The sequence below is a fragment of the Callorhinus ursinus genome, unplaced genomic scaffold, assembly GCF_003265705.2.
Source record: "Callorhinus ursinus isolate GAN/ISIS: 27379988/994484 unplaced genomic scaffold, GSC_fseal_2.0 scaffold46, whole genome shotgun sequence".
NCBI classification, from domain to species: Eukaryota; Metazoa; Chordata; class Mammalia; order Carnivora; family Otariidae; genus Callorhinus; species Callorhinus ursinus.
In genome coordinates, this window is record NW_027397108.1 from 1,235,142 (window position 1) to 1,248,535 (window position 13,394).

Here is a 13,394-nt window from a genome sequence, read left to right on the forward strand (position 1 = left end):
GAAGACAGAACTCCAACAGAGAGTCTGTGTCATCTGAAGGTTCTGAAAATTAGGGGTTGAGAGAGGATGGGCAGTAGGACCACAGAAAACATCACCCAGACTGCAATTCGGTGCAACCAGTAGGCTGACGGGTCAGAGAGCTCTGAAGAAGTTATGAAAATACCCATGCAAGACAGAGCATCTGCTTTAAAGGTCTTCCATGTCTAGAGAGAGTGAAGCCAATGTACAAGAGGACCAGGTAAAGAGGAAATTTCCTACCACCCATTTCTCTCCTCCCTCAATTCCATCAGGTAGGGTGGTACTAGAAGTGGCGGCTTGTGCACCTGCCCCTCCACGTCTGGGCGATGGGGAGGGGCGGCTTGTGCGCGTGCACGTCTGGGGGATGAGGGAGTGCGTGAGGCTGTGCGTCACAGAAGCTGCTGCTCTCCCTCTTCCATGTCACAGACTCCCCTTTCTATCAGCCCACCTGCAGGAAGTAGTCAGGTTTGGCTAGACACTTGTAATCACTAAATGGAGGCTATTCGTTATACCTTAAGGAAGCCACGGGAATTTTTATTTTCAGAGTGAGAAGAGAAGACTGGGGTCGAGATTCAAGGATATCTGAGTTTCTGGATGCCTCAGCGGCAAAAGCAACTTTTAAAACCCTGGGAATGATCTGAAATAATATGTTCCCATAAAATTTATAAAAGACATTCTCATCACAGTTACTGAAGGCCGGCTTCTCCATCCAGTTCAATTTCTCCTCTCACTCTTACCCTCCTATCAAGGGACTCTGAAGAGGCGATAGACATTTTGAGGTGTTCTTCACTTTCAGACGAATATTGATATTTTTCAACATTGTTAATCATTGAAAAATCATAAAGGACCACCAGGGTAAACTGTAGAGAAAGGTAAGTTTCACTCAACACTATTACATGAAAAACAGGGTTTTTTTTCCCCAAAATCATGTTCCTAGTAATATTTATAGGCCATCAAAGAGAATATATGAGATAAGAGATTTCTCCGATATTTTGTGAAAAATGTTCTTGAAAAGTCACACTGTTAGAAGATTCTGAATAGCCTATTTCATGACCAGTTTCAAATAGTTTGTTTATAAATAAACTCCTTTCAAAAAGACAGGAATAATTTCCATCAGTTGGGTTCTAAGACCAGATGCATATGATGAGAACACTCAAAAGTCATGAAAATTCCACAGACTACAAAAAGGCTGAGTTTACTTGGTGTGCACATAAATATACATGTACAGATTGGGCCAATGTTTTGAAGTAAAGATGACAGGGAACATTCCGATTTATTTTGAGATGCTAAAAGATTAATTGCAGTCATTCCATTTTCAGAGATAGAGATTTCCCCATTAGAGGTCATAGGGACAAAGGCATTCTTGAAAGAACAGAAATGTCATAAAAATCATGGAATTAATTGCAGGATCAGACTCATTTTTATGCTAGCTCTTGAGGAAAAAATTAAAGTGAGAAAAGATGAGTTAGATTTACTTTTCAAAAGCATTTTATAAATATTTTTAAAAAAGAGAAAACCTGTACAAATTGAGGTATGTCCACTTAGAAATATGGAAGATAAATCCTACTTGATGGTTGTAGATTCTTTGTGAAATGTGACAAATATTGAACAGCTGGGGATTACTCTATGCTGCTGTTAAATGGGGCACACTAGGAATTTTTTTTTTTTGCCTTTTCACAAACAAAACCATCTGTCATTTTTCAGCAAAGTGAATACTATGGACAGTTGTAACCTCTGGTTGGACGACACATAACTGTTAGAGAAGTACAGAAAAAGGGCTGCAGTCATGTTTTTAAGAGCATCATTATATGACTGTAGGCGACATCAGCAGGAAGAGCAGGGTAAGAATGTTCAAAAAATTCTTTTCTCCATAAAAGAATGAGAATATTGGCGTGACTGGCAAAAATCAAGATTTTCAAAAAAAAAAAAAAATCAAGATTTTTTAAAATTCTGGAAACCTACCAAAGGGATTAATACAGGGGCATTTATTTGAGAAAACTAGTTGAAGCTCAGTAAGAACAGTCAGCTTTGTCCCATTTTAACTTTCCCTGTCTCCATCCCAGAGACGGGCGATGGAATGGCTGGTATCACTGAGGATGGAGAGGCCCCTTCTGCTGGCACGGAAGACTCATTAGAATTTAGAGGCTCAATGTCCCCAGCTTCGTCAGGATCTTCCTGTATGTCCCCATTCCAACTTAAAGGCTCTCATTCTTTCCTAGTCATTGCTCTCACTTTAACAGAAGACACCCTATGAGGCTGGGAGTTCAACTTGTGTTGTAACTCAGCCAACTGCAGGATGGGGTCCTTTGTTTGATTTTCAGCAATTTCGGCCCTGTGTGTACAGGGTCTCCTTCAGGTCACACATAGAAGCTCTCAGGTCAGGGGCGCCTGGGTGGCTCAGTCGTTAAGCGTCTGCCTTCAGCTCAGGTCATGATCCCGGGGTCCTGGGATTGAGCCCCGCACTGGGCTCCCCGCTCAGCGGGGAGTCTACTTCTCCCTCTGCCTCTCCCCTGTCCAATTTGTGCTCTCTCACTCTCTCAAATAAAAACAAATAAAATCTTAAAAAAAAAAAGCTCTGGGTGCCTGGGTGGCTCAGTTGGTTAAGTGACTGCCTTTGGCTCAGGTCATGATCCTGGAGTCCCGGGATCGAGTCCCACATCAGGCTCCCTGCTCAGCAGGGAGTCTGCTTCTTCCTCTGACCCTCTTCCCTCTCGTGCTCTCTCTCTCTCTCAAATAAATAAATAAAATCTTTAAAAAAAAAAAAAGCTCTCACGTCATTTATGTGGTGTTTGAGCTGAGAAATCAAATCTCTGAGCTCATCCGTTTCTTTCACCACTTTGTCTAGCCACATTAGGAGCAACTAACCACTGTCATTTATATTCCTCTGTTTTCCAAAAATATTTTAAAGTATTAAATACAGAGTCACTTAATGCCTTGATTAGGAGTATCCAATGCATTTCTCTTGCATATGCTGTGGACTACCAGTGCTCTCTCCATTGCTGGAAATAATCATTAGCATCTTTAAATCTAATCGGATTAGAGAGCCAATTGCAGAAGGCCCAGAACCAATTCAGAAAACTCATCCTTAAATTTCCCTTCCTCTCAAACCACTTTTGGTACTAAAATCTGTATTATTCATGGTTCTCCAGAGAAATCAAACCAAGAGGACACAGACATACAGAACAATATTTATTATAAGATATTTGCACATGTGATTATGAAGATTGAGAAGTCCCATAATCTGCCATCCACAAGCTAGAAACCCAAGAAAGACAATGGTGTATGGTCCAACCCAAAGGTGTGAACATCAGTGGATCCAATGGTCCCGGTCCAAGTCTGCAGATCTGGAAACCAGGAGCACTGATGTCCAAGGGCAAGAGAAGAGGGATATCCCAGCTCAAGTACTGAGAGCAAGTCTATCTTCCCTCCACCTTTTTGTTCTACTTGGGCCCTCAGTGGACTGGGTCATGCTCATCCGCCCTGGTGAGGGCAATCTTCTTTATTCCGTCTACAGTTCTGAATGCTGATCTCTTCCAGAAACACATTCACAGACAGACCCAGAAATGATGTTTTACCAGCTATCTGGGCATCACTTAGCCCAGTCAAACTGACACATAAAATTAACACCATGATGCCTGTACCTTGTTGTGATACTGTTCCTGTGAATAATGATTACAAATGAAAGATTTCCTTCCTGAAAGGAAGGCAGAGTGGTCCTGAGGAGGCAGACAGGAGGAAGCTCATTAAGCAGGACCCCAGCTTCCTCCATGGATGTCCCCAGGTACAACTGGGATAGTGGTTCATGAGGTCGCCATGCAGATAGCACCTTCTGGAAATCCACAGTGGTCAGTGAACTGCAAAAGGGGAAGGGCTAGGAGGACCCTTAGCCCGTTGCGTGACAGGGCTTGCAGGAGCAGTGGAGAGTGAGAGCAGGAGCCTCCCAAGGCACATAAGTAGAAAAGTTGGCTCTGGCTCTCAGACTTTGTTATCCATGGGTTCTAATGAACTTTTGCTGGAATTAGGGATGCGAAGTCTCCACCTTCAACCCTAAGAAAAGCAGGACATCAGGCCTGTGTGTTTCTCCTTACCTCCTGCTATGACCTTGCAATGTGGCCCTATGTATGCCATAGAATTCCCAGGACTCGTAAGTAATAAACCTTTTAAAAACTTTTTTCCAAGTTTCTTGGTGGTTATTGCTGAGGGCATCTTGAAATCATAATAAGAACCACAAGGGCCAGTCCAGCCACGTCACTGGTTATCAACAGGCTGAGACTGACATAAAACACCACCTCACAGCATAAAGCATCATTCATAAACAAGGCACAGTGTGCAAACATGCAGCATTTTGTCTCCCTTATCATGACTGTGACAGTATATGGAGCACAAAAGAGCAAACAATGCTCTACAACTGGGATAATAATATTTTAAGGACAATCAGAGCAATTTGAGAAAGGTGTGCTTCTAAATTACCGACAAAGCTATCCTATGTTATTATTTCTCCATGTATTATTAATTTGTACCTTACATAATTATAATTATGAGTATATACTTGCTTGGGAATAAAAATATGTTTCCCAAAGAATCTTTCTACTCTTGCTGCTCATTTCCTGCTTGCAAACACAACGCTCTGTATGTGAGAGAATAATCATTTTTCACAGCAATCAATGTGAGAAATATTTACCTTCCCACAAATGAGGACATAAAGGGTAATCACAGAATATGGTAGTGGTGGCTTCCTGGATCAGGCCCCCCAGTGCTGCTGCTTGGGTTCACGAGGGTTATTATGCCTCACACCATTTCCCGCATCTTGGTGCTGGCAAGGGCACTAATATCACTTGACTTCCCGCGTCTCTTACGTAAACCTTCCTCGGGCTCACAAAGTAACATTCCATCATCACAGCCACATCTAGCAAACCGCAAAGGCTGGCTTACATGGGATGTGCTCAAGGTCGTACAAAATGTGAATGACCTGTTTGGGGATAAAATCTACCCCTCCCCTGTCTCATTCTTCCAGGTGCGGCAGACCCACATCACTGCTGACCGCAGAAAGTACTGGAGGCAATGGAATTACTGCTCATCGACAAAAGGAAATGAACCACTGATGGACGTCACAATACGGATGACTCTTGAAAACATCATGCTGAACAAAAAGGGCCTGACACACAGGAAGGATAATTCAGTTTCTCTGATATTCTAGGAAAGGCACAACTGACCTATAGTGATGGAAAGCAAATAGGTGAACTTTTGGGGATGATAAAAATATTCCGTCTTAAAAGCGGTGATGATTGCATGGGTGTCTGCATTTGTCAAAACTCAGGGAACTAACTGTACATTTAAAATGAGTACGTTTTACTGGCATGTAAGTATACCTCCATAAGATGGATTTTTTAAAAAAATCACACCTTTGAGGTGGGCTCAAAGCACAACATCGCTTCTCATCCATATAATTTAACTGCATGAGAATAAAATCTCGAAAAAAAAAAAAAGAGACAGGAAGCAAATGAGCAGGCCACTTGAATGGAGGCCCTCATCCACATTCTGAGTGAAAATCAGAATCAATTTAGCATGCCAGATAAATGGCATACATATCATCTAAGTGCAAACAAAAATATCATCCCAGGAGTTAGTTTCAACTCGATAGTAATAGTTAAAATTCTGTTTATTTTTGGTTCTCTGGCTATGAGTTGATATGTTTTTCCTCTGATAGTGTGCACATGTGCAGAAGCACCATCAGATTATCACATGAATAAAATATTACAAGAAAAAAAGTGATGCACTTATCTTAGAGAATTATTACATCACAGACCTCAAGAAAGTATTTGAAAGTTTCTTTCAAGAAGCAAAATTACAAGCAAATCTACCCATAAACTGTCATCCTAACAAATCTGCGAAAAGGAAAACATTTTTCCCCCACTGGTTTTTATTTTTAAAATTTATTTAAATTCAGTTAATTAGCTTATCATTAGCATATTATTAGTTTCAGAGGTAGAGTTCAGTGATTCATCAGTCTTATATAGTACCCAGTGCTCATTATATCACGTAAAAGGAAAACATTCTTGACATATGGTTTAAGAGTCAGTGAAGATTTGGTCATAGTCCTTTTCGATCCATTCTGTGGTTTTAACTCCCTGTTTGTACTATTCAGTTGAGCAGGGCTCATTGTTCCCAGTCACTCCTAAGATAATAAAAATCCTTCATAAGTCAAATTATGAGCAATAATTTTAGCAATTAAAGTGTCTAGTCCTAGGTGAGAGCAAGCCTTGAAACTCTGTCCAAGGCTGGAGCTCCTCCCCCCACTCTGTTCCAGCCTACCACAGGCTGAACACCTGGAGAACGGAGACCGTGGTCAGTGCTTGTTTCCTTCCCCAGCCCGTGCTTGTCCTCCTCTCCCCCACTATTACCTGGCCAGGCTACCGACGGCTCTTCCAGGTTTGGAGTAGAGGAGGGGACTGGATATGGGGACGGGAGAGGTCTCCATTGACTAACACTGTCAAAGAATTCATCAGTGGCTGACTGGTACTGGCCCTCTTCCTTGGGGCAGAGGGTCTCTCTGATAGGACCCTCTAGTATTAATACTTCCTCCTTGGCCCCACTATAGAAGATGCCTCTTAACGTTTGCCTCCTATGACACGCTAGTAACAGCCGGGAGAGTGAGTTATCCCTAGATAAGAGATTTCAAGTATTTGCCTGGAAAAATAAAAGTGAAAGAGATTTTGGTGGAAGATATGTGGAGGATGCCACAACCGTGGGGAAGACTAGGAGAGGAGAAGCAGAGAGACGGCCTGCCCTGCTGGGTAGAGTTCCAGAAATATCCAGAAGTGGAGCTAGCAGGCATGGGGGTGGGTGGGGGGTGGGTAGGGGTGGACAGGAACAGGAGGCTGAGCTAAAAAACCAGAGCAATTGAAACATCATTAAAAAGATAATCCTCCGGGTCCCATCACAGCTTCCCCAACGTCATGCACTGAAAAGTGGGACAGTCAGGCCAAGCACTCCCAAAGTTTTCACTGAAGTGCTAACACACACTGTCCGAAGAGAGTTGGGGCACTAGGGCCAGTATTCCCCTCTGCGGTAACCCTTCCCACCCTGCTAGCGGGCACTCAGCCCGGAGACTGCTCTTCACCGGCTCAACCTAAAATGAAGCTCTGGAAAACACAAGCACACAGAGCTTTCTGTTAGGTGTTCTACTTCATTAAACACGGAAGACCAACAAGGGACCACCATGCTTTTGAAGAAAACCAACAGCTTAAGTCAATGAGGAAGAATGAAGTAAGGAAATTTTTTTTTAGCACTTAGTGAGTTGTAAGCGACGGAAACCCCATCTCAAACTGGTGTATTCAACAAACAAACAAGCATACAAGCAAACGAAATACGGGTATGAGTTTGCTAGAGCTGCCCTATCAAAGTACCACAGACTGGGTGGCTTAACCAACAGAAATTCATTTTTTTTTTTTAATGGTTCTGGAGGCTGGAAGTCTAGGTAAGGTGTCGGCACGGTTGGTTCCTTCTGAGGCCTCCGTCCCTGACGTGAAGAGCTAGAGGATGGTCTTTTCCTTACGTGCTCACTTGTTCTTCTCTCTGCGCCTGTCTACATCCTAATCTCCTCTTCTTATATGGACACCAGTCACATTGGGTGAGGGTCCACCTTCATGACCTCATTTTAACTTAATTACCTCTTTAAAGACCCTATCCCCAAATACTAGCATGTTCTGAAATACTGGGGGTCGGGACTTCAACATAGAAATTTTGCAAAGGGACACAATTCAAGCCTATAACGTACATTTGCTCAATTAACTGCAAATGCTAGGTCAGCCTTGGCTTGAGGCACAGTCATGATCACGATCCCCATGAGTGGCCTCAGGAGCAGCTTCTCCTATTTTCTGTGGATTGTTATTAGATCTTAAATTTACAAGAGGCACACAGGTCATTTTAAAACGAATGCAGCTTTATTAGAAAAAAATCAACTGGTATGTATACCCAACAATTCTAAAATTAAAATTCTATTTTTAATAATCCACATCCCTCGGCCATCACTTCTTAGCCAACTAATGTCATCATTCCTTTCATCTGTACTCATTATTCCTTGTACTGCAGACACAATAGTTCTCATTCATGAATCCGGCTGTCCCTGCCGACTGTGGATACAGTCACTATCAAACAGTCCCTTTGTGCAGTATGGCCTTTCTGTGGCCGTGGGGTGTGGAATGGGGAGCGTGGAGGGAAGGACAAGGGTGGTGGTGCCTATCAGGACCTTCTCAGAGCTCCTGACCTCGGGAGAGACCTACATTTATGTCCCACCTCTGGCTGGGAATCACACTTGGTTTTATTTCTTGGTTTGTTTCATACCACCCTATAAAAGAAACCCACACCTGCAAATTTAGATCACACTTTTATACCCAACCAAAAATGCATTCATCAGTTCTAATGATTGGTACTGACCCAGGAGATGGATAGTTTTAAGAAATCATGGTATCGCTCACAAGCAGCATCGAGAACACATTTTAATATGTTTCTACAACATCTTGCTGTTTAAATTTGCTGTCTCTCTTTAATGGCTTTCATAATGACTGGCTTAGGCCATCTATACTCAAGTGGATTCCAAAGTGTTTCAGGGAACTAGGCAATCAAAATTGACCAATTTAAGAGATGTGAAGGGGCACTATTGATTTTTTTTTAAATGCTATTTTTAAGGATTTTTCTGACAGTTTTAGTGGTAGTTGGAAGAATGTCAAATTTACCCTTTAATAGAAAAATTGATTATATGCAAGAGGGCAGAGCAATGTTGTTTTCTTCATCTCCAAACTTATGCCAAACAGTGTTTTCTTCTCCATTCTTCTTTTAACTGAAAGGAGTTCATTTAAGAAGGGGAAAAAAATGAATATGCATCACTACATTCTTCTCTATATTTCCCTTACTTTAAGTGGCAAAAAAGAGAAAGTAAAATTCATACTGTTTGAAATTAAGTAGTTTCTGTAATAATTAGCAGACTGTGTTAAGTAATTAAGTACAAGGTTTGATCTTTGTAATGGAGGGCTCTTGAAACAACACTCTGTTTTTCTTTCGATTTTAGGCTCCTGTTAATTAGATCAAATGTATGCCAAATACTGGAATATTGATATGAGAAAGAAAAAAAACCTCTTTTCTAAATAAAATAGTCTTTTTATGAAATGTAAGAAATTCATATGCTCATCTAATTTCATCACAAATTCTACTAATAGAATTGGTAAGATCAAAACTACATATTCTGCTACTTGTCAGAACTGTGCACAGAAAAGCTATATTACTTACAGATACTAAAAAGACAAAGAAATTGTGATTCTCCTTTTAATAGAAATCACACCTTTATGTAGTTCAGTATACTCTGTTGTGGCTTCTGTGCATCACTCTTGTGGCTTCTTGCATCTAACAAGACATAATACCTATTTCTAAATATTATTTAATTGGTGTTAATATGTTGTATTATGTCTATAAGCATAAGGTGGGAGACTGGGCATTATGTGACCCTTACACTTCTTGTACACTCTTTATGGGTTATTCCAATAATGGCAACATACTGTAGTTTTTTGGGACTGAATCTCCAGTTGCAAGATCTTCAGAGTAAGGCACCCACCAGAGTAAAAATATCTTCTCATATTCCAAGCAGTGTGAATGGGAGAACCACTCACCATTATTAGTTCCAACCAACCACCACTGAAATGGGCGCAGTACATTTTAAGCTTTTTTCCCCCCAATTAAATGCAAGAAGAGCCTTGCTTGCAAAGTTAAGAATTTCAGGGAAGAAATATGGAAGTTCATCTGCTTTAAATAAAAGAAATGCTGGTTGATTACCTGGTTCATGTAAAGATAATGGAATCTTGCATCTTTTTATGATTCCCTTAGATTTGAAGGTCAGAAATATTTCTGCTACCTGTGACTTATACTGTTCATTACTAGAAATATAAGGAGCCCTTCCAGTTAGCCCATATATTTATGTGATGATCAGATGCTGAATATATATCCTTAAGAGATGATTTATTTTAAATTTAGAAACACTAGTGGTTTTTTTAAACATAAATTTTTTATATTAGACTATTACGAGATATATAGAAGAGTTGCAGAGACAATGCAGACACTTCACTTCCCCCACTACTCTTAACGTCTTACAGAACCCTGGGACATTTGTCAAAACTAAGAAACTGATGTAGGCACATTACTATTAACTAAAGTTCTGACTTCATTCAGATTCCATGAGTTTTTCCATTAATGCCTATTTTCTGTTCCAAGATTCAATACAGGATATATCACATTGGATTTGGTTGTCGTAATTCTCCATACCGATCTACAACAGCTTCTCAGTCTTTCTCATTCTCTTTCTCTGTCTCTCTTTTAATGACCTTCACGGTCTTAGGGAGTATTTCTGGGCATCCTGCAGAATGTCCCACGGTCTGGGACAGTCTGATGCCTTCTCATGATTCGACTGGTGTCACAGGCTTTGGGGAAGGCTACCACAGAGGTGAAGCACCCTTCCTTCATCACCTCATATCAGGGGGTACATGATGTCGATATGATTTCATGAGTGATGTTGGACTTCATCACTTGGCTAAGGCAGGGTATGCCAGGTTTCTCCACTCTGAAGTTATTCTCTTTACCCTTTCCTACTCTATTCTTTGGAAGCAAATCAGAGTCCAACGCACATTAGGTGGGCTTGGAAGTGAGGAGGACGAGTTCTATCCTCCAGAAGGGGGATTATCTACATATATTACTCGCATATTTCCGTATGGAAGTTTCTTCTTGTGCATTCATTTATTCAATTATTTACGTACATTAATATGACATGTATATATTTATTTTATACTTTGGGCTATAATCCTATACAAAGTCATTTATTTTGTTGCTAAAATTATTTCAGTTTTGGCCTTTGGAAAGTCGTTTTTTTTTTCTTTTAAGGATTTATTTATTTATTTTAGAGAGACAGAGAGTGCAATCAGGAAAGGGGGAGAGGAAGAGAGAAAATCTCAAGCAGACTCCCTGCTGAGCACAGAGCCTGATGTGGGGTTCAATCCCAGGACCCTGAGATCATGACTTGAGCCAAAACCAAGAGTCAGCTGCTTAACTGAATGAGCCACCCAGGCGCCCTTGGAAAGTCTTTCAAGTTGGCTCCTCTATCCCATCAACATAACTCCAGTCTTTTGTTTTTTGAACACTTCCTTAGTTTCTGGGACTACATGATCCCCCCTGGCTCATCTGGTATTTCCTCTGACCCATCACTAGAATGCAGAGTGACTTCCTCCCGAAAGTAGATGATGGAAAGGCAGTGGGGGAGTGGAGTAACTTTAAGCAATGAAATCTGCCAAACACTTTCTTAGCCAGTGATGAACATCAATATCAACAATGATAAGTCATATTTATACCATATACCCTTAATTTGATGTGATGAAAATGGCATCCGACCTCTGTGCTCTTCCTCCCCAAAACACATAACCCTTGTCTAATCATAAGAAAAACATCAGATACATCCCAGTTTAGAGACATTCTACAAAGTAGTTAACCAGTATCCCTAAAAATTGTCAATGTTACCAAAAGTGAGGAAAGTCTGAGAAACCGTCACAGCCAAGAGTAGGCTAAGGAGAAGTGACTACTAAACGTAATATGGTAGCCTGGATGGGATGCTGGAAAAGTACACTGAGTAAAAACTAAGGGAATCTGAATAAAATATGGACTTAGGTTAATATTGGTTCTTGATGTAACATTCGATGTTAGTGATGGAGGAAGCCGAGTGTGGGTTATACAGTGGTTATACGGAGACTCTTTGTACTATTTTCACAATTTTTCTCTTTTTTTTAAAAGACAGAGAGGGGTGCGGGGAGGGGCAGAGGGAGAGAGAGAATCTTAAGTAGGCTCCATGCTGGGCGTGGAGCCTGACGAAGAGCTCGACCTCACAACCCTGAGATCATGACCTGAGCAGAGACCAAGAATCAGACGCTTAACTGACTGAGCCATCCAGGAGCCCCAATTTTTCTCTATTTCTAAAATTGTTCCAAAAATACATTTTATTAAAAAAATAGGTATGCAATAAATATGATTGGCCTGACAGCAAAAACTGAAGAACTCTGACATTTTATCCCTGGAATTGATTGACTCTGCATTCATAAATCAGAAGATAAATGGGTCTGAGTGTCAGAGGACAACTTACACATAAATATACCGCTAAAGTTTCTCTCCAAGTTTGAATTTACCTAAAAGTTTATCCTAACGAAATTTAGAATTCTCTTATTAAGAGTAGAAATCAATTCCATTATTTTGTTTTGTTTTTTCAGTTTTAGAAAGAATGATATTTGAATACATAATATAGGTACATAACACTACTGGGTAAGAATGAAATGCAATAGTCCCCAGGAAATGCTTTATCAAGAGGAGGGGACAAAAGTTCCCTGGAGTCAGGTAAGTAGCAGATAGAAGGGAATGTTCCATAGTCCGTGGGGGGCCTAGGAGCAAAAATGAGTTCTTGCAATTAAGAAAATGCTGCAAAGTAAAACTGCATTTCTAGGTGAAGACCACAGTTCCCAGTGAGAATAATTACGATACCATTATTCTTATTAAATGTCCCAATTACTGTGTCTAGGAGACTTTATACTGGACATTAAGTAGGAACAAGATGGTTATTCCCATGAAGCCGGGTTGGTTAAACCCCAGCCATTCTGATGAGGCAGGATTACATTTATGTCCATATGTTTAAGTACTCCGAAAATGGCAAGAAACATAGTGTCTTTCAAAGTGTTCCATATTTTAGCTGTCCACAGATTTGAAAAGGGGCTTGCTGCCATTTTGTCACCGTAGGCTGGAATTGAGATAGCAGGGCCACTGCCTAGGATGAGGGCACTGGTGGAGAAGGGGAGGGGGCTGCACAGGACCTCACCTTCCTCAGCCAGGTCCTTTTTACTAATGCTGCCTGGGGCTTGAAGAATCTCTGAGACCTGCTCCAAAGCACAGGTGACCCCAGTTCCTGAGGCCAGGTTAACAGGTGATGAACCAGACTTTCATTGCCTGGAGCAGAGGAGAAAATACTGGAACTGGCACAGCTCAGTGTGAATAAGCCCAGCAATCAGAGTGCAATCCCAGGAGGATGGCAGGATGACAAGCTTCACCAGTCCTCAGGCCCGGGAGCCCCAGGAATGTTCTCTAACTCCTGTCTCCCTGACATCCCCCCCATGGGAAGGAGGCAGAGTGGCAGCCCAGTCTACCCCCCGAGAGAGAGCATGAGCTGCCCTGATACAAGGAAGGGGCGCGGGTGACCTCATGCCCAGAGGCCCGTTCCATTGCTCATTGTCCAATCCAGTCCCTTGAAGGATGGTAGAGCCATCCCTATGGGAAGGTTGCTGGGAGGGCCTGGTGGGGAGAGG